The 7,931-nt window shown below is 39.7% G+C and overlaps 1 long non-coding RNA gene across 1 annotated transcript; it reads left to right on the top strand.

Moving 5' to 3' along the window:
- Positions 1 to 619: 619 nt before the first annotated feature.
- On the top strand, positions 620 to 3,062 carry LOC123362912. Its single transcript, XR_006576638.1, has 3 exons — positions 620 to 656; positions 2,065 to 2,209; positions 2,725 to 3,062. It is a non-coding gene; the product is annotated as an uncharacterized LOC123362912 (long non-coding RNA).
- Positions 3,063 to 7,931: the final 4,869 nt, after the last annotated feature.

Below are 7,931 nucleotides of genomic sequence, written 5' to 3'. Positions count from 1 at the left end.
TCATCTTCCTTTTGGTCTCTTTTGTGGAACCTATATCTTTCAGCAATTACCAGTGGTTTTGGGGAGAAATGGGACCCCAGGATTTCCACAATGTCACTGTAAGATTTAGTCTCAGGCTTAACAGTGTGTAGTAAGCTGCGTAGCAGGGAGTAGGTTTTAGCCCCTACAACACTTAAGAATATTGGCACCTTCTTTGTTTCTGTAATGTCATTTGCAATACCAAAAAGCTCAAAACGCTCAGTATACACATGCCATTGCTCTATATTCTCATCAAAAGGTTCCAGTGGCCTGGTCAGAGTAGCCATGATTTTAGTTTCACTTTCACAGTCAGTGCAAACAAGCAGTATTTTTATTTGTTTGTTTTGTACCTTGACTTCTACTTCCTTCTGTTACTGGAGCAGCACCAGGATCCCATCCATCGTCGCCACTTGTTATATCGTTGGGGGCAGCCGGTTTAGGAAGAAATCACTTGAGGCCAGACAGCAGACAGCTAACAAAACCACCATTTTATTTACAGACTCAGAGAACTCACCCAGCCGGCTGAAGCTGGCTGAGCTATCCCCTAATAATCTAACTCAGTTACCATAGGAACCAAAAACCATGACAACCAAATACACAACAAGAAGGATGCAATTTACAGGCCCTTACACCTTCAGGTGAGAAGCTTGAAGATATATGTAGCAATAACTGAGTCAACAATATGTAATTGTCACTTCCTTTTCTCAGCTGTTAAACTCCTGCCATTTCCCCCTGCAGCATTGGGCAGAGTGGTTCATATACACATGTATCGTGTCCACCTTGTAAAATCAGTAGAGAACTTTGACATCTCCGCATGAAAAGTGCTATGAGTTGTATTGGTTAAGTTTTTTAAACTAAATTACCAGTACATTTGAAGTACCACAGTAGCAGAGCTGACTTGAACTTCCTTTTGGATATTTTACTTTTTCTTTGTGTATTGTTTCTTTGACTGTGGCTGTTGATGTTCCAGCTGTCAGCATGCACATGGCATAAACATATTTTTGTTTTTAAAATGTGAAAAAGCAGACAGAAAGCTACCCCAGATCTTTTTCTCAAGTGTGATATGTGATGACAACTAGATCATGTAAAAGTCAATCTGTGGTCAGCCATGTCTAAAACTCAAAACCTTATGGCTTCAATTGAAAGAGACCATGCTAATTCACCAGGAATAATCTTTAAACGCATACTATATGTATCTCCGCAGGAATCCTCCTCTGTGGGGATAGCATAGCGGTATATTTCCCTCTTTCATATAGTCCTAGAATAGCACAGAATGGCACACATTAACAGGTGGGTAACTACCTCTCTACCCCTTCATTATCTCTTGCATACTATGGGAAGAATGGCAGAAACAACCCTTGTGCATTGGGGAGAGCTGTGACTGCTGTTGTACCCTGCTGCCACACACAAGATGGTATGGAGGAGGGGGAACTGCTTGGCCCTTCTCCTCCTTTGCTCAACAACAGAGCAGTAGGTCACAGCATGACATAAGTAACTGCATATTAATTGTGTTTAACAGCACTTCTTTTTCTTCCCTGCTTTTCCTTAATATTTGTTTGTAAGCGAGACACGGAAACAAACCTGGTAAGTCGGCAAATAATTGATTCTGTTTAAAGCTAAGATGTATTAGGCTGGATTCTGCCCTGATTTGCACCCTATGCAATCCCACTGATTTACAAAATGTTGCATGTTGTTTCAGGTCAGAGTATGTCTGCATATACACTATGAAAATGCACTACCATTCAAATCTGTTCTTTTAATTAAGCAGATGCAATAGAGAGACATATGGAATCTAAAACAAGAAAAAATAAATATTAAAAAAAGGAAATTCTCTGCTTATTATTTGAATCAATCCCTCTTTGAATTTCTGAAGTATCAACGGTATTTTTAAGTGTAGGCATCTGAAGGGTTCTGTGGCATGAGACACATGAAAGTGATTTTGATTAAGAATGTCTGAACTGGTTTGGAGTTAAAAAAAAAACACCGGCAATTTCATCCCAAGCCCAATATGAATCTTTATTTATTTGCAAACACCTTTAACTTCAGGTCCCAGCCAGAACCAGGAAGAGCAATATGAGAGGCAGTACAAAAGACTATTTGCTGCATTTCTGGCCTAATTTAGGAGGAGGAAGCATCAAGCATCTGAGAAAGAAACCTGTTTGTTCAGGACGTCCAGTCCAGACTTGCACAGGTAATATAGTCAAATCAGAAATACTACTACTACTAACAATAATTAATAATATAATATATTCAGCAATGCCCAAAGATGGACTCTGTAATGGAATACTAAACTTTATTATACCATCAGCCACTATGGTGCTCTGTGTGTGACATACTTACTACCATATTTAAATTAACCTCAGCCATACCAGGCAGTACGTTAAAGGATCTTATGGAACACATACATGTCTGGAGTTTGTATCTCTCTGAGAGGGAAACTCTGTAGTCAGTCCATATATGATATAGAAACCTGACCTACTAGAGCTAACAGACCGATGCAACGGAAAGATATTTTCATGACAACACCACTACCAGACAGACCTTGGAAGAGACTAGCTGCAGATTTGTGTGAATTCGGAGGCCATTATTAACTGGTCAAAGTGAACTATTTTTCCAGGTATACAGAGATAATGTACTTGAAAGACAGAATGTGTCACAGTGTTACTGAGGAACTGAAGTTCACTTTTGCTCACTTTGTTATTCTAGAACAACTAGTGATGGACAATGGATCACAATTCACTGCAGCAGAACGTAAGTCATTCTGAATGAAATAAGATCTAGATCATATTACTAGCAGCCCACATTACCCACAAGTGAATAGAGAGGCTGAAGATCCTGTACAAACAGCTAGGATAATCTTACATCAGGAAGATCCATTCCTTGCTCTTTTGAGTTAAAGAGCAGCTACTGAATATCATTGAATCATAGAAGATTAGGGTTGGAAGATTAGGGTTGGAACAGGAGGTCATCTAGTCCAGCAGCATTAGCCGCATCATTCTGAACACCTTGAAGTTTACGGAGCATGGAGATTAGGAAAAGCATAAAAGAGGAAACTGAAGTAGTTGATACTGTATCAAAAGATGGACAAAGCAAGCCCATAGTTTCACAAATGGAGGATGTTTTACATTACAAAAGTTCTTGCGTGTTCTAAAAATATTGCTGTTAAATTATAACAGAAGTCTCAGCTTTAGAAATACCTCTGTTCTCCATACCAGTTTATAAATATTTAGTAATTATGTACAAAATATTTTAATATTAGCTCTCCCCAAGGATAAACAAAAGTGGAAAGAGTTTTCATTTGAGCATACATTACTATATAGTCCAGCACAACTCCTGATGGGAAGGAATCTCAGAACTAGTGTTCCAGCGTTGGCAAAAAATCTATCTTTGAAGTGGCCAGACATGAAGAGACAAATTGGATAAAAAGGCAAAAAGAGCTTCCGAGCACTTTTACAACAGACAACACTCAGAGAACTGCTGGGTCTTGTACCTGGTGACAACGTTCTTGTCAAACTGGATGGAGACAAAGGACAGACAACTTCAGCCATTGTGAAGAAAAAGAATTCATCACCCAGATCATATTTGATCAAGACCAACAGTGGAGAGTTCAACAAAAACTGTCAACATTTACAGGTTTTTTTCCTTAGAAAGAACAAACAATAAAGGAAACTCTACAGATGGCAGATGGAGAAGAAGACCCAAAGACTGTGAACTGACCAGAGCCAGTCATTGCTGATGACGAACAGCCAGATAACCAAGTTTTATGCATTTGAGTCATGTAATTAGAAAACCAGTATGATTCAGAGACACTTAACAGACTTATATGTACTGAACTTCAAAATAGTGTGGTAGAGTAAATTTTCCAAATAGTAGCAATGTAGAACTTGGTTTTAAAGAGTGGAGATGTAATGGTATTCTAAGCTGTATTATACTGTTCAGCCACTAAGTGGGCTGTGTGCAACATACCTTATTTAAGCTAACTTCTTCCAAATCTGACAGTACATTAAAGGATTTTATGGATGACATACATCTCTGATATAGCTCTGTAGTCAGTCCATTTTTGATACAGAAGTCTGACGTGCTAGTAGCAATCCTGAAACTTACTGTGTAAAAGGTGCACATGACAGGATCAAACCAAATTGCTTGATACAAGACCTTGAACTCTGAGAAAGTTCACATATGATCCAGATTTTATGACTCAGGAACACTTGTAGTTCAGAATTCAAATGAGCACCTGACCTTTTCAGAGGCAGATTAAGATTTATTGGGGCTCTGGGCAAAAAGGACATTTGGGCTCCCCACAGCATACACACCCCTGCCATGGGGCCCTGCTCCTCCCCTTCCCCTAGGCCCTACCCCCTGGCCTGGCCAGCACCCTGGCTGTGGTAAGAGCCACTCAGGGAGCCTGGGCAACTCTGGGGAGCCCTGGACCCTCCAACTTCTCTGGGATGTGCACTCTGGGGGGCAGGTACATGGGCTTGGGGCTGTTCTAGGGCATCCTGGCTCCTCGCCCAAGGCACTGGGGCTCCCCACAGTGGCCTGGGCTCCCTGGGTGGCTCTTACCTCAGCCTAGGGCAGTGGTCCCCAAACTATGTGGTGCATCTCCCTTTGGGGGCAAGGAGGGGGGCCTCAGGACAGCTCCACGCTGCCAGGGGGAAAGGGAGACAGACTCCAGTGGGCATCTTGGCCAGATCAGCATGAGGGCAGGGAGTGGGAATAGGCTTACCCTACCACAGGCTCCATCTTCCAGCTGGGCTGGGGGGAACCTCAGGGAGAAAAGAAGGAACAGGACGGAGAGACCCCAGTTAGAGGAGAGGAGGAGCAGGGGGTGGGGCCGGAGTTCCGGTGCTCCTGCCTGCGGGACTCCCAAATTGGCCCTCATCAGCCCATGCGGTAATCTGCCACTGGCTCTTTTGGGTGCTTTCACAAACTGTACCTCCACTTTATTTGAGGTCGGCTGGTCACTGTTTTTTGTCAGTAATGATAGACTTTTTTTTTGTTGTGTTAAGGCTCAGTGTGCATCTAGAACAGAGCCACATGTACTTGTTTCCCACTCTAGAGCCTCAAACTTTTAAGACGGCCAATTCTCCTCACCAACTCTAGTAACAAATTCTATATAACAAACTTCATTATACTGAGATCTATAGCCTGATAATTGAAAATGCCTGATGATTCAATGTCTGTGCATGTTTTTTTCAGTGGAACCCTTATTTCTGAGTACATTGGAACTCATCCTTACACCAGATGAGTCAGGATTTCTGTTTCTACAATATGCCATTTTTTATATGTCTAATCTAGGTGAGGATCTGAGCATCTGAGAGCAGGATGTATACACAAACTGTCTCTGGCACCATGTCACCTCAGATTTAAGTTTCCTCTAGTACATGTCCACTTGTATACAGCATGGAGTCCTTAACATTGCTAGTAAACTGTTACTGACACAGATGCAGCCTAAACAAGATTCCCAAATTTCTCAAAGGTGACCATATGGCTGGTGTAACTCTTTTAATATTTAATGATCTTCCTTGTATGGTCTCTAATTATAGAAAATCTGTTAAGGAAAAGACAATCATTGGTTTAAAAGAACAAAACAAATTCAGAAAATCCCATAAAATTTCACTGGAACTTTTATATGATTTATTATATCTCCCCCGAAATTACAAATATCTTATCGCCGATGACTCATTGTTTAACTTTATCCACCGATTAATAGGTTTTTATGTCTGTTTCCATCTTTCCCTTTTACATCGATTCTAGGCTGAGTTTTAACAATCAGTAACAATTGTGACATATAATGATTTTTAGTTCTTTTTCCTTTGGAAAAAAGTAGAGGGTTTTTTTTTATAACCCTAAATCTCATATTTTCTTGTCACATAAGCATAAAAGAGAATGCTCAGAACATGGCAACAGCACATATTTTAGACTACTGGTAGCTATTCCCTGCAAAGTATTTGAATCAGAAGGAAACATTTTTCCTAACATTCAGATTCAGGTTTTATTTCTTTTTATTTCCAAACTGGGTGCTGGATTTCCCAAAAGAAATTTAGCATCTTATCTAAGAAGTGAAGGCAATCAGTAGATTTCTTCTTTTTTTATATTCCTCCCCCACTTCCTGCCTCCTCTCTCCATACCTAAAGGATGTATTTCTTAATGGAAAATATCATCAGCCTCAAATGCAGATATTAAAGTAATAAAGATAATCTCTTATTTCCTCTGAAAATATTAATGAAACCTTCAGAAGCATTAAATAGGACTATAGTCTTGGGTATTTTTAATATTTAATGACTGTGTGATAACACAGAATGTGAAGTGTTGCTACTGCTTCCATGATCTGTGCTGATAACAATCTCTTTTGTAGTAATACCAAAACATTGATGTGTTGAATTGTTAGAATGACTCTAGAAATCTTCATAATATATTAGGTGTAGAAATAGAAAGACAAATGAGGATTTTTAAGGTAGTTTAAAATTGTCAAATGCCTAGTCCTGCAATTTATTCAGTACATTGTTCTAATAGCAGAATAAGCATGTGAGTTAGAGAGATTAACCCCCTGAAGAGTAGGCTACTCAGAAATTCTCTGTATGTATAAATATCCCCTGTCTGTGTGTTCCATTCTAGGCATCCGAAGAAGTGAGCTGTAGCCCACGAAAGCTCATGCTGAAATAAATGTGTTAGTCTCTAAGGTGCCACAAGTACTCCTGTTCTTTTTGCGGATACAGACTAACACGGCTGCTACTCTGAAATCAGAAATTAATGACTAGTAGATCACAACTTCTGTCCCTCACTCAGAGTTTTTAATAATTTTATACATATAAACTTTTCAGTTGGGCCAAGTGAATCTCAAGAGTCAAATTTCAGTTTTGACCAAAGCAAACTGGAATCTTCCCTGTCTTTTACTGGTAACGTTTATAAGAAGACCAGGCTTTCTAAGCCAACTTGTTTAGTTCCTTGTAATTTAACTTTTAGACTGTTTGGAAATTGTTCCCAGCTTCATGGTGAGGATGGGGGGTAAAGGGAAAATAACTAATTCTAGGCAGCCAAATAAGAGGCCTAAATTTTGAGAGGTGCTGTTCCCCCAAGACTGTTGCTGAAGAGGACCTTCAGCACCCAACTTTTAAAATTTTAGTGAGACTTTGTCCATCAAAGACATTTGATAGGCCCGATAGTGAGTTTGACTATGTCTACGCTAGAACTGGAGGTATAATTTCCAGCCCAGGTAGACAATCTATGCTAGCTCTGACTGAGCTAGTGTACTAAAAATTGAAGTGTAGTGGCATGAGCAGCTAGCCTCCCTGAGTTAAATCCTCTCTGAAATCCTAGGTACGTTAGGTGGCTAGCTCTTCTCACTGCTTGTGCCATTAGAGCTACACTGTGCTTTTTGTTTTATTTTATTGTTTTTAGCACATTAGCTCAATCAGAGCTAGCACAAATATATCTACTCGAGCTGGAAATTACACCTCTAGCTCCAGTGTAGGCACAACCTGAGAGATACTTCAGTGGGTACAACTGATTTCCCATAAAGTAAGATAAAAAAAACAGTATCAAAATTACGGTCAACTATTTGGGTGTAGTTGGTGGTCTGTTATCGACAAGGGATCAGACTAGGTCCTCTGGAGGTTCCTTCTGGCCTTAAACTCGATGACTCTCCCTTTACATAAGCAAAATGAAATAATTTATTTTTTCAGTTTTGCTAAAATTGGTATAATTGCCTGTAAAAATTCACATATTAATGTTGACATTTGCAAAATTCTGTTATGCTGATTGTGAATTTACACAATCTAAGAATCCAGAAGATAATGCACATTAAAATTGTATTCCACTCTGAAATTTGCATGAAAAGAAAAACAAACTTTTCCCACCACTTAAAAAGTCACACAGCTTAAAAAGCGAGCACAGTTGTTCAATTAACAACA

The sequence above is a fragment of the Mauremys mutica genome, chromosome 2 (genome assembly GCF_020497125.1).
Source record: "Mauremys mutica isolate MM-2020 ecotype Southern chromosome 2, ASM2049712v1, whole genome shotgun sequence".
In the NCBI taxonomy this organism is placed as follows: domain Eukaryota; kingdom Metazoa; phylum Chordata; order Testudines; family Geoemydidae; genus Mauremys; species Mauremys mutica.
The sequence above is the reverse complement of the archived record's forward strand: the minus strand, read 5'-3'. Positions and strand labels throughout refer to the sequence as shown.